This window comes from Panicum virgatum, chromosome 6K, assembly GCF_016808335.1.
Source record: "Panicum virgatum strain AP13 chromosome 6K, P.virgatum_v5, whole genome shotgun sequence".
Lineage (NCBI taxonomy): Eukaryota > Viridiplantae > Streptophyta > Magnoliopsida > Poales > Poaceae > Panicum > Panicum virgatum.
Window position 1 is genome coordinate 14,316,362 of NC_053141.1, and position 26,991 is coordinate 14,343,352.

Here is a 26,991-nt window from a genome sequence, read left to right on the forward strand (position 1 = left end):
ATACTAAGAAGTCCCAAGAGAAATAAGGAAAAGATTCTCTAACTGGCAGTTTGTTTTTGGGGGATTGTCCGGTGAAAACATACAGGCTCCAGGACACTAAGGCAATGATATTTACTGCAGTTTGTTACTGGGTGAAGCGTGGAATTAATCACAATACTAAAACTTCTATCTTGACAAACTAAAATAAGAACATATCATAGTATCATATCAAAATATAAGGAATGCAGTCAACTAGCATGTGTTCTATCTTGTTACTGTGGATGAGTCTATACCAACCTTTTCGTTTAAAAGATCCTGGCATTTGTTAGAAAAAATACTGAAGAAGGCTGTATTTAAACAATCACATGTACTATTCTTGCCATAAGTCAGCTGTAGCATTTTTTTCCTGGAAGTCATGTGCATTATTGATCAATATGAAGAAGAGCAAAAAAGATTCAGACATACATACAGCTAGTAAGAAATCATTGTGGTGATAATAGTGGTGGGGCAACCATAGTATCTAATCTCTGCTTATGCCATCATCCTTGGTTTCTTTAGTTTTGTACAAGAGCACAGAAAGTTAAGGCCTTTGGCTGACTGGACAACTATACAAGAACACTGCAAACCGAAGAGGAGACCTATATACTAAGCTCACTTGACAACCCCTTATGAGTTGTGACACATAGCTGCAACAAAAAAGTTAACCTAATATAAACATATTAAATTTTCTGAGACGACTTAGCTGGTTTTTCTCCCATCCAAAGAGAGTATTAAAAGGCAGTAGTGAGCCATCACGACGTATCAGTCTCATACTTTACATAATCTACTATTTTCCTGCAACAGGTCACTGCAAACTGAAGAACAACCAAGGCTTTAACTAATAACAAGGCTACGCTTGAACAAAACTACAACTCAGAAGTTACCCAGGATAAACATATTAAATTTTCTGAGACTTCGGTACTTTCTCCCATATATCCATAAACACAGAAGGACATACTCTCTTGAGGTGCTCATAACCTTTGCTCGCCACCACATCATCTTTATTGTTAAGAGAATTCATAAATCCAATGCAAGCATCTTTAAGCTTGTTGCAGTGATGCTGGTCAGCTAGAGCTAAAGAGGTAGCTGCATTCCCAGCATGAAGTCTCTTGCAAATGATGCTCTCGCATACCAACTTCATTCTTTCCATGGCATACCTGTCTGCAGCAACAAGTAAATGCTTGAACATTTCTTCCTTGTCATCCTCATCAAGGTCATCCATCGCTGGCAACGAATCTGTGTAGATGAAGTGAAGCAGTGCTTTGAAAACAGAAGGCTGCATATCCTTAACCTCAATGGTTGCACCCCTTCGCTTATCCGCCATTGGCCCATATAGTTGCGCCTCCAAGACAGGTGACCGCATTGCAAGAACAAACTTGTGGGCTTTGAAAACCTGACCTTTAATCTTGAATCTAGGTCTGTCCTCTTTTCCGCCTCCAGCAATTTCCTAAGATCATCCAGTAATCCTGTAGGTGGAACTTGGATCTCACAAACTGTCTCCGGCGCAGACACCGGCGTCCCCAAGACAACAGTGATGTTGCATTCAATCCCAATGTGGTCATTTTTCAGGTACGGTGACTCCTCCAGTTCACTCATCTTCTTAAACTTTGGACCTCCCATGGTGTTGTTCACACTACTCTTGACCAGCCATGGCGTCACCGGTATGAAAACCTTGGAAACCCCGGTGGCATGGTTGAGCAACCTCATGTCGAAGCACGCCATTACTCCAGCCCCGGTTGTTTTGCTCATCAGTTCGAGGAAGATGGAGATGTACCCTATGGAATCAGCCGAAACTCCGTTAGGGTAGTACCGGATGCACCAAACATGGCCGCCGACGGGGAACGAGGCGGAGTGGATGAAGTCGCCACCACCCATGCCCTTGAGCAGGCTGTAGCCGGCGATGTCGAACACGAGCGTGCCCCGCTCCGTATCTGGGTTCCATCTGGACACCATCTTCTTTCCCGGCCTCTGGGATGGCGCCATTGCGGGCGTTGAGCCGAGGAATTGAGGGCTGTGGCGGTGGCGGCGCGAGCAGAGGAAGCGAGGAGGGGTTTTTCTGTGCTCGCCCGTTGAAGAAGACGGAGAGGCTGGCGGAAGCGGATGGGACTAGGATTCTTCTGTGCTCTGCTTTCCCATGGAATTCCTACGCTGGGTCACCTTACCAAATTGTTGGCAGCACAAGGGCATCCGAGGTTTCTTTAATTGCTTGGATAACTAGCAGAGGCCCATGTGCGCACAAATTTTAACAAAATTCTGAAAATAGAATTTTACAATTATAGTGAAGTATGTATTTCACATGTGGCAATGATATATTGTTAAAAATAAAACATAGAACATGTGGGGGTTCCTCCGGTGGATAACATAAATAAGAAGATTCTATTTTACTAGATAAATAAATAAGAAGATTCAGATGAATACACCAGGTATGAAAAAAAAACCTTGGATGGAGAAGCTTAAGAACAGCAACCATAGTTTGCAATGGTTGTATGCCATAAATCAAGTAATCCCCAATCATTATTTGAGCAATTAAAATCACTGACAACATTGTAAAAATCACTGACAATGGCCGTCTTCTGCAATCTGCATAGATCCAAGCATATTTAGTTGAAATCAACTCATTAACTCTGAGCTAATTTCCCTAAAAAAAACTCTGAGCTAATTTAGATCTCAGCCTGCCACTATCCTTTACCATCCAAGTTTGCTAGGCCATCAATGGCAGCAACAAAAGACACTTGTATTTGCCTACATGTTAAGTCATCCTAAGTTTGCAATTTTCCCGTGCAAAAATAATGTTCATTAATGGTTTCCCATAAGTAACCTCATTTTTTTAATGATTAAACTATGTCTGAAGTCGATTCTTGCTCTGGTGCTAAGGCCAGTCTCAGTGGGGGTTTCATGGAGAGTTTCATAACATTAAATATCATCAATTTTGCTGACATGGCAAGGAGAGAGAATGATGGAGTTTCATGGGATGTGAGGAGAGTTTCATCACCATGAAACTCATCTGTCACGGTTACCTATTTCCCAGTCTAGGTATTTGTATCCATGAAACTCCCACTGAGACTGGCCTAAAATTCAGTGCTGCCACTAGCACACAGAGAAGCGTTATGATCGCCTCCGCAACACTTTGCAACATAATGCTAGTAATTAATGTAGCATTTATTTTTTGTTAAAGACTCCATACCAGCCGGCCGTAACCTTGCATTTGTGTACCGCCGCTCCATCCGCCATCGAACGCCACGGCACAAATAAGATTTCCACTCCCGAGTTCTGCCTTCGTCATTTCACCTCCTCCCATTGTCTCTCTACTAGGTTAGCTTCTCTCCCCACTCTCCAGATCCGCGTCGAGCCCCTCAGCCCAGCCGTAGTGGGCGGACGCGTCGTCGCCGCCGTCCTCGCCGCTCCCCTCCCCTCCGCCACACCGAGGCCTCCTCGGCCGGGGAGCCTCTCGCGATCTCGCTTGCGTCGGAGGCAGTCACCGTCGTTGCCGCTGTCCTCGGTCCTGCCACCCCCATCCATCACGCCGAGGCCTCCTCATCTAGGGAGCCCTTCGCGCTCTTGCCCGCGCCGGAGGCGGTCATCATTGTTGCATCTGTCCTCGGCCCCGTCGCCCCCCATCCGCCACGGCGAGGCCTCCTTGTCTGGGGAGCCCCTTGCACTCTCACCCGCGCAGGAGGCGCTCGTTGTCCTCCTGCCTCCATTGCCCTCCGTCACGCTGGTGAACCCCCCACCCTCCTCCTCCCTCCACCACTCTCCCTCACATCGGCGCCCCCCTCCCTCCTCTATAGATTCCTTCGATACTCTTCTGTTTTCCGTTGCGAAGCGAACTAAATTTTCGGGGATTTTTTCTAGGGATTTTTCGATGGAGATGCGGTGAGATTCAGGTGGTGGTGGAGAAGCAGATGCATGCGAAGGCGAGAAATGGTAGGGATTCATCAGGGGGATCAAACCAAGTGACAGATTCCTCAACGGGATCTTCAATTTTTACTACCTTCTCACACATTTTTATCCCCAATCCCTGAGCGCTTGTGCATTTTTTTTAGCCTTTTGTTTGTCATGAATTCAAGGCCCCTGGACTCCTGTGGAGTAGTGTTTTTGCTGCTAGCGCAAAGGCTGCCTCCTATTGAGAAATTGCAGAAAGTTTAGTCAAGCATACTCATTACTCTCTTTTTTTTCAATTCAGTATAAGGAACAACATATCTAGTTGCTAGATTTTTTTACTACTTGTCTAGGCATCTATTAATTGTGTTTAGTCCTGGGTCAGTTGATCAAGAATCTCTAGGATTAGTTATATTCGAACATACCCTCAACATGGAAGCTTTTCGAATCCTTTTTAATTTGTTTAAGTCTAGGACAGAGGTTACTTTATCTGAAATCACTAGCCAATTGTTACCGTCGAGAAGCACAAGTACAATGCGACCAAGCTTGAAAATAGGTTCCAGTTTTTAGGGTCAGGTAAAGAATAGACAACTAAGATTAAGAGCTTAAGAGGAAGCATGTTGATTTTTAGACATGCCTTTTTTCGTCGGAAGAAATAATAACTTAACTGAATGATATTCAGAGCTAGAGCTAGATAACTGAATGCTTTTTTTTCTTCTTAGCTTTTTTACCAGTGAAATGTTTTAGCTTCATAATGATTTTTGTTGGGTTGGAGGTGGGCTTCTAGCATAGATTTTTTTTTGGCGGGTCTAGCATAGATTTGACAGCAACCTTTTCTTAATCACTTGGATATATTTCTTATGCAGAACCACATAGCTTGGCTCTCTAGCATTTTCATGTTATTATTAAGCAATCTACATATCATCCATGAGTTCACAGACCGCGCACTAAATTTTGGGGGTTTCTTGTTTTCCCCTCTGTTTTATTGTCGACTATGGAAAACTGAAGTGATTTTCTTCTAAGCAGTAGCCAGCGATTGCAACTGCAGTTGTTTTGTATTTTCTCTTTGAATTTTCAGGGGAAAATACAATCTACAGGTAGGCAACTTATGCTAAATCAACTAGCATTTTGGTACAACTTATAAGCATTTACTACATATTGGATGTCTGCGATTCACAAACTTATCTACTATCATTATCAGAAGCATTTTCACATATTTATTAGGCATTTAAATACTACTCAGATAGCCTTTTAAATGTTTAGGTCAAGCAATTTTTTTAGCATTTCATATATCTCATGTGGCAGACACACTTTTGGTCTAGAACTAAGGTTTTTATGTTATTACCATCACAGAAAAAATAAATTAGGTTCCAATAGATTAACACACAAGCTTTTTCGGATTGAAAATCCCTTTGCTTATTTCTCTGTGCATTTTGGAGCGCATGACTCGGTTGACTTGCAAAGTCCTACTCTTTTTACTTTCTCTTTGCCTGAACATCCATCCCTTTGTTAGCTAGCATGTTTTCCTTTTTGGTTCCCTTTTTAACTTTGGATTTTGGTGGATTGTTTATGTTTGGTGCTGTAGTAGCACGGCTAGCAGCAACTGGATTAGTTGGGGAATTGGGGATTATGGTTGAGATACCACCAATATGATGTGCCTACAGGTACATCTAATTAGTTACCGAATTTTATTAGACAGTAACAAAGTAATAATAGCTATGAGAACACTACAACATACTATTTATTCTGCGACAGAATCATTCTGTCGCAGATCGTTGAAAATCCGTCGCAATTCAGTGTCTGCGACAGTTTCAAATTTCGTTGTTGATTGAGCGTCATTGATTAAATCAATCGACGGATCTTCAAAATCATCGCGGATTGAAGCGATCCATGATGGTTTCTGACCGTCGCAGAATAACCCAAAGCCCACTTAGCCCAGTCCAAAGCCCAATTTTAGTGACGAAAATAACCGTTGCAGATTGCTGCTGACATGGACAATTATGTGGCACCTACATGGATGACGACATGGCACCTATGTGGATGACGACGTGGCACCTACGTGGATGATGACATCACCATAGTTCTAGCTTACCAGATGTACAAAGCCCGTAAAAAAGCAGGCCCACAATTATTCCAGCCCATTTCAAAATTACAATTCAAGAACATGAAGCCCAATTCCAAAATAGCAATTCCATACATCTTCATAATTTTGTACACACAACTGAAGTGAACATAAAGGCATCACATCAAATACATTAAGATCATGTCAAGTTTCCCTCCAGCATTACATTAAAACCATAGAAAATAGATCATCTTAGCGTACAACTTCTTCACTGCCAGGCCTAAAGCAACCCCTCTTTGTTCAGTTCTAATTCTCCCAGTTTTTTCTGAAATTAAGTGGCCAAATGTAATATTAGTGTTTATGGCACGAGCTTGAATCTAGTAATTAGCAGTGTATCCATATTGCAAGAACATAGTTTCGGTGTTACAAAAAATATAGTACCTCTGCAATAACCACCAAAAAGCTCATGCATTCAGGATATATAGTTAACTAATCATTCCAAATTTTAAGCACATAGTCCCAAATCAACGAGATAGAATCGAACTATTAGGAAACATTTCTACTCCAGAAACACTAACCAGGCAACCGGAAAAACATACATCAGTATAGGAGGACAATCAAATTTGTACCTGATTGTCACTGAGCTGAACAAGTATGAAAATGTTGGCCTGCTGCCTCTACTGCTTCCCTGCACAAACACGGAGTCTTTGTCTGCTAGTCTTCTGCATAATCAAATAGGCAGCATACAGATCCATAACCCCAGTTGTATGACCCAATTCCCCGCAGTGTAATTCAGGAAGGAGCTCGAGTGAGAGATGGAAAGAGATAAAGGAAAATAAGATGGCATGTACTCTGAACAGTAGCTACGAGCTGCTTCTGTCTGACGAACCGAAAACAAAGAAAGAGCACAGCTGCTGCTTGAAGTGAACAGAAAGCTTGCAAGCTGAAGCTAGGAGGCGGCTGCTGCTGCAATAATATGGACGAAAGGGCTTCTAAATGCTAGAAGAGACCAGCAGCAAAAGCTCTACAACGCCAGAGACCCGATGCAAGACTCACTGCACGAACAGCAGCGGCCAGCTCTACAAGAATTCCAGGAATACCAACAGAACAACTCGAATCAACAAGAGAATCAAACCGCTACCTCACCACATCATAAGCAAACAGATCCGAGCAGAGGAACCACAAAAGATTGAGAACTCGTCACCAATTTTAGAAATTCGTGGAACCCTAGAAAAGGGGGAAATTTTGGGGAATCATCAAATCCGTGTGTTCAAATGAGGAATTTGCTAATGGATCATCCTAGACTCCATCACAAATGTCCTAGCACCGATTTGCCCCCAGAAATCTGCCCCAAATCGCAATCAAAAGCGACGAACGAAAAATCACTGAAAAACACTCAGAAAATAGAGAAAAAGAAAAAAACGGCCGGCGGGAGGCGGATGACGGCCGGGCTCCGACTGCCGCTGGTGTAGGCACCGCCCTATAGGCGTGGCCATGGAGCTGCAGTTACTTCTGCTGGCGGCCGGACGGTCGCGGGGGACTGGGACGGTGGTGGGGAGTGGAGAGGCAGCGCCGCAGCGCAGAGGGAGGGCAGCCGTAGCTGCGCAAGAGGAAGAGGAGGGATATGTGGCTAGGGTTTTGCAGGTGCTGGAAGGATCGAGTATTTATACAGAATGGGCGCAACATCGACCATCCAATTGCAAATCAACGGGCAGGGATGATTGGGCCGGTTGGGCCGTGTACTCCCTTCGAGAAAACAGCCTAGATGCAAGGTTTTTGGCCCGGTTATTGTTGTTTTTGCATTTTTCAACTAATTAATGCATCATTTGTGAAACAACTTAAACAAATATTTATCTTAAACGCCTAAATACATTTTAACATGTAACATACAACATATAAGTTGTCATCTAGAAGTTTCAAGAATTTCCAAATAGATTTGCTATTTTCTATCATTTAAATGAATTTATGCGTGTTTATCAAAAGTAATTCTGCGTTGACATATATGCACCACCGATAAGATTTGAAAAATTGCAAAAAAAACTATATTTAGGCGCCTATGTTCTATTCTAGCCCACTTCTTGGAGATTGATGAAAATTTCAATAGACTTATAGGGAAAATTCAAATTTCTACTAGCCGTCTTATTATAAAATAATGATAATAATACCTAAAACTTGTCCAAAAATTATGTAAATTGGAATAGAATCATTTTATGAATGTACAAGCTTGACATAAAAGTTCCATAAGATTTTATGCAAATTGGAGTATACATTGTTCATAAACTAAATTGTTCTCTCACATTGTTTCATACAACTCAACTCAAACTTTGAAATTTCATACAACTCTAGTCTTATATTGCTCATATACACTTACAAATTGGATACAACCTAACATTTACCCTCATATCAACATATGTGGGTTTTTCATTGCCACTTGTTGTGCAAAAATGTTGTTTTTGTATTACTTAAGAATAACTACTTAATACATCATGGTGAAGTAACTTGCAAACTAATTATCTTATGTACCCAATTCAAAAAAACACTATTAAATGAAAGATCTTAATTTTAGAAACCTTTAGAAAAATTCTCATCAAATTTGAAGTAACTATGATCGAGAACGACCAATTTCAAAATTTTATTATAGATTAAAAAGGAAAATATGAAGTATACACCAAGCTCGACGCGCCACGTCCTCATCGCACGCGGACCCACTGGCTTCGGGCCATCACCCTCGGTGCATCCTTTTTATTTTTCCGAATTAAACATGAGACCTTTTGTTAAATAAAATAATAAGGAACCACAAACACATACTAAGCTGTAGTGGAGTGGTGAGGCGCCACGACCCTCCTCCGTGAGACCTGGGTTTGAATCTCGCTAGCGCGCATTGCTTTTTTTTCAATTCCCGTGAGTGCGGGCGCGGGAACGTATGGGTGAGCTGGCGGCCTTGCGCGTCAGCTTTTTTTTCAATTCCCGTGAGTGCGGGCGCGGGAACGTATGGGTGAGCTGGCGGCCTTGCGCGTCGGCCTGTTGACGACTTGTCGTGGCTTTTTTAATTCCCGTGAGTGCGGGCGCGGGAACGTATGGGTGAGCTGGCGGCCTTGTGCGTCGGGCGCGGGAACGTATGGGTGAGCTGGCGGCCTTGCGCGTCGGCCTGTTGACGACTTGACGTGGCCGAGGCTGCTGGATGATGTGTCACGGTGAGTTGTATCTGTTTTCAATAAATATATTCTGTTACTAATACAACAACCCAATGCATGGTGCAGTTGTAGGGCATTTTATAGTTGAAACCCAAGACCAGGTTCAAACCCCCTAGTGCAATTTTTTATTTTTTCATATGGGAACACGATAATTTTTAATTTATGTTCGCGACGGGTTTGTATAAATGGTGCAGTGTTCTGGGCCGAACCGTGATAGAATTGATAATCCGTCATGGTTTTCTGGGCTTAATATCCATAAGAGCAAATCCCTAACGTTTTCTGAAACCGTCGCCATAGTTCCGTCACAGAATAAATAGTATGTTGTAGTGGAATATACAACTAAATGTACTCTGATCAAGCAATGTTGTGGTAAGGTCTAAGGCAAAATAGTCCAAATCATGAGGCAGTTTTTTTACATCATTCTTTCTTATCTAACTGCTCTTTGTTTTTCTGTTCTTACATTGCAGGTTGCTAAGTTATCCAGCATGGGGAGATCATGAGCAAAGCTTGTGCATGTGCATGATGAGCTAGATCAAGTAAACAAGTACATGTGTGGTGGGAGCAAGTGCATTTCTTGTCTTCTTTTGCCTAAATATTTACTTCCATTAGGCAATGATGTTGTTTAGATTAGGCAAGTTATGCACTTTGTTTTAGGCAATAATATGGTTCTGGATTAGGAAATAATGTGGGCAGTATGTATATATATTCAAATTTAGGCATTAATATGGTCATGAATTAGCTAAACAATGTACTTCATTAGGTCATATTAAACAAGCAACGTTTCCTTTCAAAAATAAAAAGATTAAACAACGTTTATTTCTAGAAGTATTTAGTCTTTGGTGATATATTACTCTTGATACTAAGTGCACTTGCTATCCTTTTCATGAATTCATGTTTCCTTACCTAGTTTCATGTTTCGGTGAGGGTGATTTTTTGAGCGGCATGGCCTACCCGTGAACCGTCACGAAGGAGACGCTTCGGCTGCGGCCGTCAATGACACCGATCCTGGTGCTGCACTTCTCCATGGCCAGCTGCAGCATGATCATTGACGGGCTCGTGGTCCTAGCCGGAAAGCAGGTACTGATCAACTTCTGGCCATCGGCCTGGAAGGGGTGACGCTGTTAATTTGGGTTTCAGGTATGGATCTTCAGTTTGGTTTGAAATGGTTGTCTTGTTCTTTTTCACATCGTCATAGACATTTTAGTACTTTGCAATAGCCATTTTTGTCAAATAGTAAAAGCATCTTCAGTACTTTTCTAATAGAAAATTATATCAATTACTAGAAGCATTTCATTACTTCGCAATAGACAAATACAACAAATTATGTATTATATTCTTTTCTTAAATGCATTGCAAATTTGCAGGTCATGAAGGGGAAGCAAATGTGCAGTCATTATTGGTGAATTGCTTGTGATGTAGTGCAAATGCACAAATATCATATCATAGCCTGCAGATTAGAATTAATTATTTGCAAGATCCGAATTAGTTATGATCATTGCATTTGCTGGGCATATGGTTGTGTGTATTAGTTAAAAAAACCAGATCAGGTTGCTTTTGTACAGAAAATTATGAGACAAATTGCTAAAGAATTTATGAGATGTTGCTTGACAAGAATTATTAGTAGTTCAGGTGAAGATATGCATGCGTGCAGTATTTTATTTTTTTTTCCAGGAAAATTATGTATACTTGTGTGAAATAGTTAAATTTGCTGGATTACGTTGGGTTGGGGGTGCACAGTGGTGTGGCAGAAAACAGCTGCAGCGACAGCATGTGCGACACAGGGTTGGTTGCTTAAAATAGAAAGCTAATAAGATTTTGCTTTTCTAAAACGGTGCTTGATCGCTTTGGTTACAATAAGGAGGAACAGCGTCAGCAACACATGACAATCGTGACAGTTATATCCGCATAGTGAGAGGTCTTTCATCGAGACTAGTTTCTTTATGTTGGATGAAAAACGACTTGGGACTCTGATCACCCGTAAGCTCTCGCACATTGCCTTCTTCTCATCATGTCTCAAGTTGTAGGCAGCCGAGGGAAGTTCATATCTTCCATTTCCTTTTTCAATAGGGTGAAGATCCTCTCTTATCTCCATGGCTACCAGGTCTTGACGTGACTTTAATGTATCCTTTGTCTTTGATGATGCCTCTAGAAGGAGCCCAATCGTGTTACTAAAAACATTCGTCTTCAGGTGCATCCCATCGATTGCATGGCAGACATCAAGATCACCCCAATATGGCAAGTACTTGTAGAAGATGGACTGTTTCTTAAATGGTACGCCTGCGTCTTAGGCGGTCGGCAACCGGGAGGTACCACGTAACCATCGCAGGAATTTGCCCCTGCTTCTCGGAGATGCCTAAAGTAGTGTCTGGTGGCTCCACTGAGGCACCCTGCCTCTTCCTTTTGTTCCAATCTGCTAGACCTTGATTATCGTCACCACAATAATCAGCATTGTTTTTGTATCTACTTGCAGAACATACAAGGCATTTGTCCAAGTCTTTGAAAGTATCCCTACGATACAAAATACAATGATTTGGGCATGCATGAATTCTTTCCACACCCATTGTGAACGGGCTGACAAGCTTCTTTGCTCGATATGTGTTTGCAGGCACTTTATTTTGGCTTCGGAAGCAACCAAGTCAACATAGCCAGGAGATCATTGAAGCTACTATCTGAGCTGTGCTTAGCCTTTAGGATCAATAGCTCAAGTACAAAATGAAGAATGGTCCAGTGTTTCGGACATCCTTTAGATCGCTCGTATATATTTTTCTCTGCTAATTTCTTCACCGTCTCGAAGTTTTCTATCCCCTTTGCACTACCGACCAACAGCTCTGCTTAGGTGTGCCACAACAACTGGCTCAGGAAATCATCATCATCACGTTTATCGCTATCATCATCGTTGCCAATATAGATGGGCCCCCGTCCACACCATCACTATAGCCACCACCAACATCTTCATCATCACCGCACACATCATCATAGTTACCAAATAATATATTAAACTGGGGGTCTTGCAATATTTCATCAAGTTCTTTCTCTCTCGGAGGTGGTGCTTCTTCACCATATTTATTTCAGATCATGTAGTTGCCTACAAAACCACTAATCAAGACATGCGATCTAATTATAGTTGTATCGCTGAATACTCTCATATTTTTGCAGGGTCTGCATAGGCAATGTATTAGCTATGTCTTCTCAATTCTTGCATGGTTTTCCGCAGCTTGAATAAATTTATCAAGTTGTTCACGAAAATATGCATTCGTCCTTCGTGCTTTGTACATCCATGTCCTATCCATCTGTAAACACCAACAACAGAAAATTAATAGATAATTTAAATGGATTAAAACAAGCTCTTAAATAATATTGAAAATAAATGCTAAATAAATCAACAACTAAGAGCAGATATTGGAAAAAAAGAAAAGGGGAAAAATTCAAACCCCAACCCATTACATTTTGTGGAAAAAAGGGGAAATCAACTCTTTTTCTCTCTCCTTTATATATCTAGTAATTTGTTTTCCTAGAAATGAGGCTAAAACATGAAGATAGGGCACAAATAATTACATAATTATGTTCTCCAATTAATTTAGCATAACTTTATCCAAAAACTTAAAGCAAATCATGGCTTAAATGGTAAATCCATCCAATGGAGATCTAGATCTAGCTAGGGAATGTGAGAGCAATTTAAGCCTTCAAATTAACCCAAAAGCTTAGGGAAAACATAGAGTTAGCATCTACTTACCTCCTAGAGCCCCCAACTCCAAGGAAATCAAGTTCAAAACCTTCCCTCCTCTATTTTTGATTTATGGCATTTCGGACAGCACCTCCCTCGAGAAGAAAGTGTTCTGTCGAGAGGAGGAAGAATCTCTCGCGCCCAGATATTTATGGTTTTTTTAGGGGCGGGTGACCCCACGAGCCGCCCCTAGAAACAATTCTCCAGGGCGGCTGATGCCATTTTCAGGGGCGGCTAATAGCACCAGCCGCCCCGGGAAATTCCATCTTTACGGGCGGCTGACGGCATCAGCCGCCCCTGAAAATGGGGCTTATTTTCAGGGGCGGCTGATGCCATCAGCTACCCCTAAAGATCTGTTTCTAGGGGCGGGTCGTCTGCTATAGTACCCCGCTCCTTTTATAGGAGCGGGATACATTTAGACCCGCCCCTGAAAAAAGGGGGCGTTGTTGAAAATTATTTCTGTAGTAGTGCGGTTAGCGCGCTATTGTTGTTTATTGAAGCAAATTTATGACGGACTGAATGACTTGCATTCACACTAATATTACGTATTTATCACTGATAAATATATTAGTAGTTTTCAAATATTGCTACCAATAAATGCTTGCCTCTAGCCTAGGCCATTACATGGCCGGATGCAAATTATTATATACCCGAATACAGATCCAATTATTAACAAAGGTATGGAAGCTCCCATTATTCCGGGGGACACGAATTGAATGCTACAAGGGCAAGTGCATTGAAGCCATGCAACGACACGCTATTTTGAGACTACTGAACAGAAAACCTCTGCAATACACTACTAAAGAAAGATCTGTAGGAATGCCCCACTTTTTAGGGACGGGTCAAAAGATAACGCGCTTCTACAAATTGAGCGGAGCTATTGTAGCCGTTGACCCGCCTCTGAAATGCATTTCTAGGGGTAGGTAACGCCATCACCTGCACCTTATGAAATCAAAAGGTAGTGGCTCGTCGTGTGGGCAGCACATGCATAGACCTCGCTCTCTCTCTTCCTTATCACTTCAGTCTTCTCCCTCGACTTTTCACTAAGTAGATCGAGCGAACGCAAACCCAGGCATTGAAGCGAGATCATGGCGAGGTGAGGCGGCAGAACCGACCATGGAGCGGCTGCAACAGATTCACCTCCGGGATGGGGTAGCCTACACGATGGGCTCGCCGCTGCTCGATTCTTCTGAGAAGGTCAACATCTCCTCCCTCACGCTCCTGAAGATGCTCGGAGCTGCTCCTAGGTGTCACAGGCGTACGAGCCCGCCGTCGACCTCTGGAGCACATAGATATTCTTGTTCATTATATTGAAGCAAATTTAAGACGTGTTGAATGACCGAAAACATGCGCAACTTGCATTCCTACTAATATTATGTATTTATACTACTACAGATTGGCTCATTGCAAACGTCTCATCACCACCGGTTTAGAATGAACCGGTGGGCATAGTCCATCACCACCAGTTCCCTTTAGAGCCAACAGTGATAGATGGTAAGGGCATCACTGCATGTCGTAACAGGGCCCGATGGTGATAGTCGTCTATCACTGCACGGCCGTGTTACGACCTGGTGGTGATGCGTCACCTAGATATTTTTCCTCTCCAAGCTTCTACTTTGGTCTCACCCATCTCTCTCCCATCTCATTATTCTCTTCACCACCGCTGAGCTTTCTACCCTCCTCTCTGCCGCTGTCCCTCACCTCCTCTTCCCTCCAACCCGCTCCTCCTCCTTCCCTCTCCTTCCCTCCCTGTAGCGTTGCCCCTCCCCTCCCCTTCTTCCCTCCTTGCAGCACCACCCCTCCCCTCTCCTTCTTCCCTCATTGCCATGTTACGCCTGCAGCGGTGCTTGGTAGATCGTGTGGGGCTGCAGTGCCCATGTGGCGACGCTCCTGCAAGCACAGGGGGCTGCAGTCCCCGTGCCGTGTCAAGCAGCGCCCAGGGCACTCAGGCGAGCGGATGGGGCCATGGTTCCCATGTGGCAGCACTCCGGCAAGTGTGTGGAACCACAGTGTCTGCGTCTTGGTGCCACGCGAGCAACACTCAGAGTGCTTGGGCGAGCGCACAACGGCAAGGCACTCACATAGTGGCGACACAGAGTAGAGCACGTGATATATTGCATGGGGCAAGGAGAGCACAAGAAGAAGTGGCACGGAGCCTAGCAACGATGGGACCATCACTGATAACAAAGGACCATCACCACCGGGTTTGGAACCGGCGGTGATGACCACTTTCATTTTTTTTTTGAACTTAGTGTGATGACCACTTTCATCACTGCCGAATAAATCCAAGGCCCCCCAAAACTGGTGATGGACATTTTGAACCGGTGATGATGGGGCACCAGAGTAGTGTTATTTATCACTGATAAATATATTAGTGATTTTCAAATATTCCCACCATTTTGATAAACACTTGCCTCTAGCTGAGTTCATTCCATGGTCGGATGCAAGTTATTTCCCAAATAAAGAGTCAATTATCAACAAAGGTATGGAAGCTCCCATTATTCAAGGACATGAATTGAAGGCTATAAGGGCACATTGGAGCCATCTAATAGGCGATCTCATGCAATGACCCGCCACTTGACACGACTAGATAGACAACCTCTACAATAGATCGTCACTTTGGTTGTCTTATAATACTACTATATCCCTTAATTTATGGAATATAAAAAAGGAGAATATTATGAGTAGTATAAATAACAACAATGACAACTCGTACAATGGTCATAGTCTTTAGTTTTACCCTAAGACAGTTGTTTTGCACAACCACCTGACTCTCCCCCCCCCTCCCCACTCTCTGCCACATAATAAAAAATCCTTGGTGCATCTGCATGAGACAAATTGTGAGACCACTAATATATAGCAATGTACTTTCCTTAATAGTCAAGTAGCCCCATCTCTGTAGGAGATAATTGCGAAGTAGGAAGAGATTATTGTTTTTTTCTTCCAGTCCTGAAATATAAGGTATTGAAAGGTTCAAAATTTATGCCCAAATATAAAGCATCCTAGGATATTTTGGAAACTAATTATTCCCAACCGGCCTTGAAATCAATAAAATGGTAACCAAACAATGCATTAAATAGACGTACATGGGTCATTCCCTCATCTCTTTAATTTGTCTTGAAAATGCTAGGATGGCCTATATTCTAGGATGGAAGGAGTACACATCTGAGCTATGTTAGACTGCCCGGAAATGTCAAGAAAAGATCGCTATGTTAATTGTTTTCTAGGCGAACTTTGTCCCGGGATGCTCTAAATTTTATTCATTATATAGTTCTAGGTGTTTTGTTACAGCATTTGCCAGGACATGATTTAATATGTTACGTTATGAAAGAAAATATGGCCACACCAGGTTGTCTAAATTGTAATTTATACTGTAAAAAATCATCATTGCTAAGATTCAGTTTCAATTTGTTGGGTTTTTCAATATGATGAATCAGCATGTGGATTGTTTGAGACTCGGGGTGATTGTTTCCACTGTTGCTTTAGTGATCATCATAGGCATTTTTTCCAACCTGATTATTCTATTGCAATTTTCTAACAGATTCTGGTACCTTTTTCTAATACTTTTAATTGCCATGCTAATCAGTACTTTTCCCATTGTCTGGTCAAAGTTTCATATTTATAATTTACATTTTTTTGTCTAGTTGTAAAAATAAATAAAACAGGTGCTTCGGAGGATCAAGCCAAGGCCGTGGTAACACGAAAGCTGGGCTATTGGTCTCAAAGGAGATCATATTTAACATAAATGTTGGACAATTTATTCCTGGACTCTCACAGTCTCAGTTGGAGCAGTGGCCAATAATGCATGTGCCTCGTTTTGCCTGCCTCCAAACTTGTTTATGTTATCTTTCTTCAGAATTCCTCCTAAAGGGGTTAAAGAAACTAGACTATTATAGGTCTAGATTTTTTTTTGGCAAAGTGATGGTCACAAAAAGAAATACAGGTTGGCAAGATGGAGCATTTTGTGCAGTCCTAAGAGTGTTGGAGGTTTGGGAATAACAAATCTTGATGCTCAGAATGTTTGTCTGTTAAGCAAGTGGTTGTTCAAACTCCTTAATGAGGATGGTACCTGGCAACAATTGCTGAGAAGAAAAAATCTTAAGAATACTACTTTGGCTAAGGCTGTCAAGAAGCCAGATGATTCCCAGTTTTAGTTTTAGTTAATGGAGGCTATAGAATATTCCTTCCAAGAGGAAAATTCAGGGTGCACAATGGAGGACAAACACTGATGAAGCAATTCCCTATGTAATATAGTGTTGCAAGAAAGAAAAACAAAACTGTGGCTAGTGTTAAGTACTAGCCCTTTGAATATATCATTTTGAAGAGCTCTGGTGGGGGATAAGCTAAGAATGTGGCTAGAATTAATGGCAATGTTTGCCAATGCCAATCTGTCAGTTACAAAGGATAGCTGGGACCGGGAGATAGGTAGAAACTTGACCTTTTCTGTAAAGGTCATATATAAATATAATAACCTCATGTTAACTGAAAATGTGCCTGAAGTTTCTCCTATCTAGAAATCAATGTTGAAGCTTCAGATTAAAGTTTTTTGTGGTATCTCCAAACGGTGTGATTCTCACTAAGGATAATTTGTTAAAAAGACACTGGAAGGGGGATGGCAGACGTTTTTGTAATTCTGCAGAAACTATTAAGCATTTCTTTTTTGATTGCCATGTTGTGAAATTCATTTGTTAGATTACTGTTGCACATTTGTTAGGTTAGGTACCTGGATAGCAGGTTTCACTCACAACCTTGAAAACCAACCTTAGTCGGTGATGATGCTGTGTGTTGGGCAGAACCATGCCAAACTCGTACCTGCAGGGTGTTCAGAGGGACATTCTGGGCTCGGCAATGGTCGCTGCTATTTAAAGAGGAAGCGAAAGAATTGGTGATTGCCAGCTTCTGGAAGGAATGATGCTGGATTTCCGTGCAAAGGGTGGCTGGAATTTCGTAGGAAGACTGCAGAGATAGCAGCTGAAGTTGATAGTTGTTTCAGTTTGCGCTGTGACTTGTTCTTTTGAGCTATGCGTCGTGCAGTCTGCATACTGCGTGTTTGTGTGCTTTTGGTTGTAGAAAATGGCAACTTGTACATAATCCATATATATCCAGGCCGCAATTTTACCTTTATCTAAAGAAAATGGCAAACTTGTACATAATCCATATATATCCACGCTCATCGCCAATGTAGAAAAAAATTAAAACACACTCTGCAGTGATATGTAGGGTTTTCGACATTAAGCTAACAGGATAAAAAGGCTATTCCATCATCATCTAAAAAGGATCTTCTGTTATCTCATTTGGGGCACACACACAACTAATAATATGCTCCCCAATCATTTCAATCAAACTGGATCTGTTTCCCACGCATCCAGGACTCGTATATATGGCACTACCAGAAATCTGGCTTTTGCCGTGTGCAAGTTCATAGGCACACGGTAAACATGAATTTTTCCAAGTGTGCTCAAGAAAACACACAGCAAAACTAAAGCACACGGTAAATTCATGCTTTGCCGTATATTTTTTTTGGCACACGGCAAAGAAATACTTTGCCGTGTGTTTTTTGTTACACACGACAAAGAATGACTTTGTCATGTGTTTTATTTTGGCACACGGCAAAATAATAAACTTTTTTTGTCTTCTCCACTCGAAACTTTTCTACTCTTCACATACAATAGGTGGTACTCTATGTTAAAATTTGGTACATTTTTATATTTATTTGTTATGTTTAACTAATTAATTGCATTTCAAGTAATTTTTTGAATCAAGTCAAATTTGAACCGCAAGTGATTCAAATAATAGAATAAAATGAGTGAAAAGTGATACTCATGTTGGGTTTCGATACGAATGGCATTAAAAGTTAAGACAGATGCAGCACACCCACCTATTAAATGTGACAATGGGTCAACATAAATACCAAAATTCAGTAACTTATTTGAAGCAGTGATAGATAGACCTTTCGATTGAATAGACTGATATCTTGATCTTCACACCCATCGCAAATGACACTGATCATAAACGTCTAAAAATAGCGTGACTAATCAAATTGACGAAGCAAAGACATACATGGTCAACTAAGCAAAGACATACAAGGGAAATTCATACTAAGAAGTCCCAAGAGAAATAAGGAAAAGATTCTCTAACTGGCAGTTTGTTTTTGGGGGATTGTCCGGTGAAAACATACAGGCTCCAGGACACTAAGGCAAAGATATTTACTGCAGTTTGTTACTGGGTGAAGCGTGGAATTAATCACAATACTAAAACTTCTATCTTGACAAACTAAAATAAGAACATATCATAGTATCATATCAAAATATAAGGAATGCAGTCAACTAGCATGTGTTCTATCTTGTTACTGTGGATGAGTCTATACCAACCTTTTCGTTTAAAAGATCCTGGCATTTGTTAGAAAAAATACTGAAGAAGGCTGTATTTAAACAATCACATGTACTATTCTTGCCATAAGTCAGCTGTAGCATTTTTTTCCTGGAAGTCATGTGCATTATTGATCAATATGAAGAAGAGCAAAAAAGATTCAGACATACATACAGCTAGTAAGAAATCATTGTGGTGATAATAGTGGTGGGGCAACCATAGTATCTAATCTCTGCTTATGCCATCATCCTTGGTTTCTTTAGTTTTGTACAAGAGCACAGAAAGTTAAGGCCTTTGGCTGACTGGACAACTATACAAGAACACTGCAAACCGAAGAGGAGACCTATATACTAAGCTCACTTGACAACCCCTTATGAGTTGTGACACATAGCTGCAACAAAAAAGTTAACCTAATATAAACATATTAAATTTTCTGAGACGACTTAGCTGGTTTTTCTCCCATCCAAAGAGAGTATTAAAAGGCAGTAGTGAGCCATCACGACGTATCAGTCTCATACTTTACATAATCTACTATTTTCCTGCAACAGGTCACTGCAAACTGAAGAACAACCAAGGCTTTAACTAATAACAAGGCTACGCTTGAACAAAACTACAACTCAGAAGTTACCCAGGATAAACATATTAAATTTTCTGAGACTTCGGTACTTTCTCCCATATATCCATAAACACAGAAGGACATACTCTCTTGAGGTGCTCATAACCTTTGCTCGCCACCACATCATCTTTATTGTTAAGAGAATTCATAAATCCAATGCAAGCATCTTTAAGCTTGTTGCAGTGATGCTGGTCAGCTAGAGCTAAAGAGGTAGCTGCATTCCCAGCATGAAGTCTCTTGCAAATGATGCTCTCGCATACCAACTTCATTCTTTCCATGGCATACCTGTCTGCAGCAACAAGTAAATGCTTGAACATTTCTTCCTTGTCATCCTCATCAAGGTCATCCATCGCTGGCAACGAATCTGTGTAGATGAAGTGAAGCAGTGCTTTGAAAACAGAAGGCTGCATATCCTTAACCTCAATGGTTGCACCCCTTCGCTTATCCGCCATTGGCCCATATAGTTGCGCCTCCAAGACAGGTGACCGCATTGCAAGAACAAACTTGTGGGCTTTGAAAACCTGACCTTTAATCTTGAATCTAGGTCTGTCCTCTTTTCCGCCTCCAGCAATTTCCTAAGATCATCCAGTAATCCTGTAGGTGGAACTTGGATCTCACAAACTGTCTCCGGCGCAGACACCGGCGTCCCCAAGACAACAGTGATGTTGCATTCAATCCCAATGTGGTCATTTTTCAGGTACGGTGACTCCTCCAGTTCACTCATCTTCTTAAACTTTGGACCTCCCATGGTGTTGTTCACACTACTCTTGACCAGCCATGGCGTCACCGGTATGAAAACCTTGGAAACCCCGGTGGCATGGTTGAGCAACCTCATGTCGAAGCACGCCATTACTCCAGCCCCGGTTGTTTTGCTCATCAGTTCGAGGAAGATGGAGATGTACCCTATGGAATCAGCCGAAACTCCGTTAGGGTAGTACCGGATGCACCAAACATGGCCGCCGACGGGGAACGAGGCGGAGTGGATGAAGTCGCCACCACCCATGCCCTTGAGCAGGCTGTAGCCGGCGATGTCGAACACGAGCGTGCCCCGCTCCGTATCTGGGTTCCATCTGGACACCATCTTCTTTCCCGGCCTCTGGGATGGCGCCATTGCGGGCGTTGAGCCGAGGAATTGAGGGCTGTGGCGGTGGCGGCGCGAGCAGAGGAAGCGAGGAGGGGTTTTTCTGTGCTCGCCCGTTGAAGAAAACGGAGAGGCTGGCGGAAGCGGATGGGACTAGGATTCTTCTGTGCTCTGCTTTCCCATGGAATTCCTATGCTGGGTCACCTTACCAAATTGTTGGCAGCACAAGGGCATCCGAGGTTTCTTTAATTGCTTGGATAACTAGCAGAGGCCCATGTGCGCACAAATTTTAACAAAATTCTGAAAATAGAATTTTACAATTATAGTGAAGTATGTATTTCACATGTGGCAATGATATATTGTTAAAAATAAAACATAGAACATGTGGGGGTTCCTCCGGTGGATAACATAAATAAGAAGATTCTATTTTACTAGATAAATAAATAAGAAGATTCAGATGAATACACCAGGTATGAAAAAAAACCTTGGATGGAGAAGCTTAAGAACAGCAACCATAGTTTGCAATGGTTGTATGCCATAAATCAAGTAATCCCCAATCATTATTTGAGCAATTAAAATCACTGACAGCATTGTAAAAATCACTGACAATGGCCGTCTTCTGCAATCTGCATAGATCCAAGCATATTTAGTTGAAATCAACTCATTAACTCTGAGCTAATTTCCCTAAAAAAAACTCTGAGCTAATTTAGATCTCAGCCTGCCACTATCCTTTACCATCCAAGTTTGCTAGGCCATCAATGGCAGCAACAAAAGACACTTGTATTTGCCTACATGTTAAGTCATCCTAAGTTTGCAATTTTCCTGTGCAAAAATAATGTTCATTAATGGTTTCCCATAAGTAACCTCATTTTTTTAATGATTAAACTATGTCTGAAGTCGATTCTTGCTCTGGTGCTAAGGCCAGTCTCAGTGGGGGTTTCATGGAGAGTTTCATAACATTAAATATCATCAATTTTGCTGACATGGCAAGGAGAGAGAATGATGGAGTTTCATGGGATGTGAGGAGAGTTTCATCACCATGAAACTCATCTGTCACGGTTACCTATTTCCCAGTCTAGGTATTTGTATCCATGAAACTCCCACTGAGACTGGCCTAAAATTCAGTGCTGCCACTAGCACACAGAGAAGCGTTATGATCGCCTCCGCAACACTTTGCAACATAATGCTAGTAATTAATGTAGCATTTATTTTTTGTTAAAGACTCCATACCAGCCGGCCGTAACCTTGCATTTGTGTACCGCCGCTCCATCCGCCATCGAACGCCACGGCACAAATAAGATTTCCACTCCCGAGTTCTGCCTTCGTCATTTCACCTCCTCCCATTGTCTCTCTACTAGGTTAGCTTCTCTCCCCACTCTCCAGATCCGCGTCGAGCCCCTCAGCCCAGCCGTAGTGGGCGGACGCGTCGTCGCCGCCGTCCTCGCCGCTCCCCTCCCCTCCGCCACACCGAGGCCTCCTCGGCCGGGGAGCCTCTCGCGATCTCGCTTGCGTCGGAGGCAGTCACCGTCGTTGCCGCTGTCCTCGGTCCTGCCACCCCCATCCATCACGCCGAGGCCTCCTCATCTAGGGAGCCCTTCGCGCTCTTGCCCGCGCCGGAGGCGGTCATCATTGTTGCATCTGTCCTCGGCCCCGTCGCCCCCCATCCGCCACGGCGAGGCCTCCTTGTCTGGGGAGCCCCTTGCACTCTCACCCGCGCAGGAGGCGCTCGTTGTCCTCCTGCCTCCATTGCCCTCCGTCACGCTGGTGAACCCCCCACCCTCCTCCTCCCTCCACCACTCTCCCTCACATCGGCGCCCCCCTCCCTCCTCTATAGATTCCTTCGATACTCTTCTGTTTTCCGTTGCGAAGCGAACTAAATTTTCAGGGATTTTTTCTAGGGATTTTTCGATGGAGATGCGGTGAGATTCAGGTGGTGGTGGAGAAGCAGATGCATGCGAAGGCGAGAAATGGTAGGGATTAATAAGGGAAATCAAACCAAGTGACAGATTCCTCAACGGGATCTTCAATTTTTACTACCTTCTCACACATTTTTATCCCCAATCCCTGAGCGCTTGTGCATTTTTTTTAGCCTTTTGTTTGTCATGAATTCAAGGCCCCTGGACTCCTGTGGAGTAGTGTTTTTGCTGCTAGCGCAAAGGCTGCCTCCTATTGAGAAATTGCAGAAAGTTTAGTCAAGCATACTCATTACTCTCTTTTTTTTCAATTCAGTATAAGGAACAACATATCTAGTTGCTAGATTTTTTTACTACTTGTCTAGGCATCTATTAATTGTGTTTAGTCCTGGGTCAGTTGATCAAGAATCTCTAGGATTAGTTATATTCGAACATACCCTCAACATGGAAGCTTTTCGAATCCTTTTTAATTTGTTTAAGTCTAGGACAGAGGTTACTTTATCTGAAATCACTAGCCAATTGTTACCGTCGAGAAGCACAAGTACAATGCGACCAAGCTTGAAAATAGGTTCCAGTTTTTAGGGTCAGGTAAAGAATAGACAACTAAGATTAAGAGCTTAAGAGGAAGCATGTTGATTTTTAGACATGCCTTTTTTCGTCGGAAGAAATAATAACTTAACTGAATGATATTCAGAGCTAGAGCTAGATAACTGAATGCTTTTTTTTCTTCTTAGCTTTTTTACCAGTGAAATGTTTTAGCTTCATAATGATTTTTGTTGGGTTGGAGGTGGGCTTCTAGCATAGATTTTTTTTTGGCGGGTCTAGCATAGATTTGACAGCAACCTTTTCTTAATCACTTGGATATATTTCTTATGCAGAACCACATAGCTTGGCTCTCTAGCATTTTCATGTTATTATTAAGCAATCTACATATCATCCATGAGTTCACAGACCGCGCACTAAATTTTGGGGGTTTCTTGTTTTCCCCTCTGTTTTATTGTCGACTATGGAAAACTGAAGTGATTTTCTTCTAAGCAGTAGCCAGCGATTGCAACTGCAGTTGTTTTGTATTTTCTCTTTGAATTTTTAGGGGAAAATACAATCTACAGGTAGGCAACTTATGCTAAATCAACTAGCATTTTGGTACAACTTATAAGCATTTACTACATATTGGATGTCTGCGATTCACAAACTTATCTACTATCATTATCAGAAGCATTTTCACATATTTTAGTAGGCATTTAAATACTACTCAGATAGCCTTTTAAATGTTTAGGTCAAGCAATTTTTTTAGCATTTCATATATCTCATGTGGCAGACACACTTTTGGTCTAGAACTAAGGTTTTTATGTTATTACCATCACAGAAAAAATAAATTAGGTTCCAATAGATTAACACACAAGCTTTTTCGGATTGAAAATCCCTTTGCTTATTTCTCTGTGCATTTTGGAGCGCATGACTCGGTTGACTTGCAAAGTCCTACTCTTTTTACTTTCTCTTTGCCTGAACATCCATCCCTTTGTTAGCTATCATGTTTTCCTTTTTGGTTCCCTTTTTAACTTTGGATTTTGGTGGATTGTTTATGTTTGGTGCTGTAGTAGCACGGCTAGCAGCAACTGGATTAGTTGGGGAATTGGGGATTATGGTTGAGATACCACCAATATGATGTGCCTACAGGTACATCTAATTAGTTACCGAATTTTATTAGACAGTAACAAAGTAATAATAGCTATGAGAACACTACAACAAACTATTTATTCTGCGACAGAATCATTCTGTCGCAGATCGTTGAAAATCCGTCGCAATTCAGTGTCTGCGACAGTTTCAAATTTCGTTGTTGATTGAGCGTCATTGATTAAATCAATCGACGGATCTTCAAAATCATCGCGGATTGAAGCGATCCATGATGGTTTCTGACCGTCCCAGAATAACCGAAAGCCCACTTAGCCCAGTCCAAAGCCCAATTTTAGTGACGAAAATAACCGTTGCAGATTGCTGCTGACATGGACAATTATGTGGCACCTACATGGATGACGACATGGCACCTATGTGGATGACAACGTGGCACCTACGTGGATGATGACATCACCATAGTTCTAGCTTACCAGATGTACAAAGCCCGTAAAAAAGCAGGCCCACAATTATTCCAGCCCATTTCAAAATTACAATTCAAGAACATGAAGCCCAATTCCAAAATAGCAATTCCATACATCTTCATAATTTTGTACACACAACTGAAGTGAACATAAAGGCATCACATCAAATACATTAAGATCATGTCAAGTTTCCCTCCAGCATTACATTAAAACCATAGAAAATAGATCATCTTAGCGTACAACTTCTTCACTGCCAGGCCTAAAGCAACCCCTCTTTGTTCAGTTCTAATTCTCCCAGTTTTTTCTGAAATTAAGTGGCCAAATGTAATATTAGTGTTTATGGCACGAGCTTGAATCTAGTAATTAGCAGTGTATCCATATTGCAAGAACATAGTTTCGGTGTTACAAAAAATATAGTACCTCTGCAATAACCACCAAAAAGCTCATGCATTCAGGATATATAGTTAACTAATCATTCCAAATTTTAAGCACATAGTCCCAAATCAACGAGATAGAATCGAACTATTAGGAAACATTTCTACTCCAGAAACACTAACCAGGCAACCGGAAAAACATACATCAGTATAGGAGGACAATCAAATTTGTACCTGATTGTCACTGAGCTGAACAAGTATGAAAATGTTGGCCTGCTGCCTCTACTGCTTCCCTGCACAAACACGGAGTCTTTGTCTGCTAGTCTTCTGCATAATCAAATAGGCAGCATACAGATCCATAACCCCAGTTGTATGACCCAATTCCCCGCAGTGTAATTCAGGAAGGAGCTCGAGTGAGAGATGGAAAGAGATAAAGGAAAATAAGATGGCATGTACTCTGAACAGTAGCTACGAGCTGCTTCTGTCTGACGAACCGAAAACAAAGAAAGAGCACAGCTGCTGCTTGAAGTGAACAGAAAGCTTGCAAGCTGAAGCTAGGAGGCGGCTGCTGCTGCAATAATACGGACGAAAGGGCTTCTAAATGCTAGAAGAGACCAGCAGCAAAAGCTCTACAACGCCAGAGACCCGATGCAAGACTCACTGCACGAACAGCAGCGGCCAGCTCTACAAGAATTCCAGGAATACCAACAGAACAACTCGAATCAACAAGAGAATCAAACCGCTACCTCACCACATCATAAGCAAACAGATCCGAGCAGAGGAACCACAAAAGATTGAGAACTCGTCACCAATTTTAGAAATTTGTGGAACCCTAGAAAAGGGGGAAATTTTGGGGAATCATCAAATCCGTGTGTTCAAATGAGGAATTTGCTAATGGATCATCCTAGACTCCATCACAAATGTCCTAGCACCGATTTGCCCCCAGAAATCTGCCCCAAATCGCAATCAAAAGCGACGAACGAAAAATCACTGAAAAACACTCAGAAAATAGAGAAAAAGAAAAAAACGGCCGGCGGGAGGCGGATGACGGCCGGGCTCCGACTGCCGCTGGTGTAGGCACCGCCCTATAGGCGTGGCCATGGAGCTGCAGTTACTTCTGCTGGCGGCCGGATGGTCGCGGGGGACTGGGACGGTGGTGGGGAGTGGAGAGGCAGCGCCGCAGCGCAGAGGGAGGGCAGCCGTAGCTGCGCAAGAGGAAGAGGAGGGATATGTGGCTAGGGTTTTGCAGGTGCTGGAAGGATCGAGTATTTATACAGAATGGGCGCAACATCGACCATCCAATTGCAAATCAACGGGCAGGGATGATTGGGCCGGTTGGGCCGTGTACTCCCTTCGAGAAAACAGCCTAGATGCAAGGTTTTTGGCCCGGTTATTGTTGTTTTTGCATTTTTCAACTAATTAATGCATCATTTGTGAAACAACTTAAACAAATATTTATCTTAAACGCCTAAATACATTTTAACATGTAACATACAACATATAAGTTGTCATCTAGAAGTTTCAAGAATTTCCAAATAGATTTGCTATTTTCTATCATTTAAATGAATTTATGCGTGTTTATCAAAAGTAATTCTGCGTTGACATATATGCACCACCGATAAGATTTGAAAAATTGCAAAAAAAACTATATTTAGGCGCCTATGT

General features: G+C 42.2%; 2 long non-coding RNA genes and 2 pseudogenes across 2 annotated transcripts; all 4 read right to left on the minus strand.

Annotated features, from left to right (window-relative positions):
- Positions 1-916: 916 nt before the first annotated feature.
- Positions 917-2,001, minus strand: LOC120713277 (annotated as a pseudogene).
- Positions 2,002-6,046: 4,045 nt separating this feature from the next.
- On the minus strand, positions 6,047-7,591 carry LOC120711835. Its single transcript, XR_005690501.1, has 2 exons — positions 6,589-7,591; positions 6,047-6,284 (listed from the first exon to the last, which is right to left on the minus strand). It is a non-coding gene; the product is annotated as an uncharacterized LOC120711835 (long non-coding RNA).
- A 12,297-nt stretch (positions 7,592-19,888) lies between these two features.
- On the minus strand, positions 19,889-20,973 carry LOC120713278 (annotated as a pseudogene).
- Positions 20,974-25,018: 4,045 nt separating this feature from the next.
- LOC120711836 lies at positions 25,019-26,469 on the minus strand. Its single transcript, XR_005690502.1, has 2 exons — positions 25,561-26,469; positions 25,019-25,256 (listed from the first exon to the last, which is right to left on the minus strand). It is a non-coding gene; the product is annotated as an uncharacterized LOC120711836 (long non-coding RNA).
- Between the last annotated feature and the right edge of the window lie 522 nt (positions 26,470-26,991).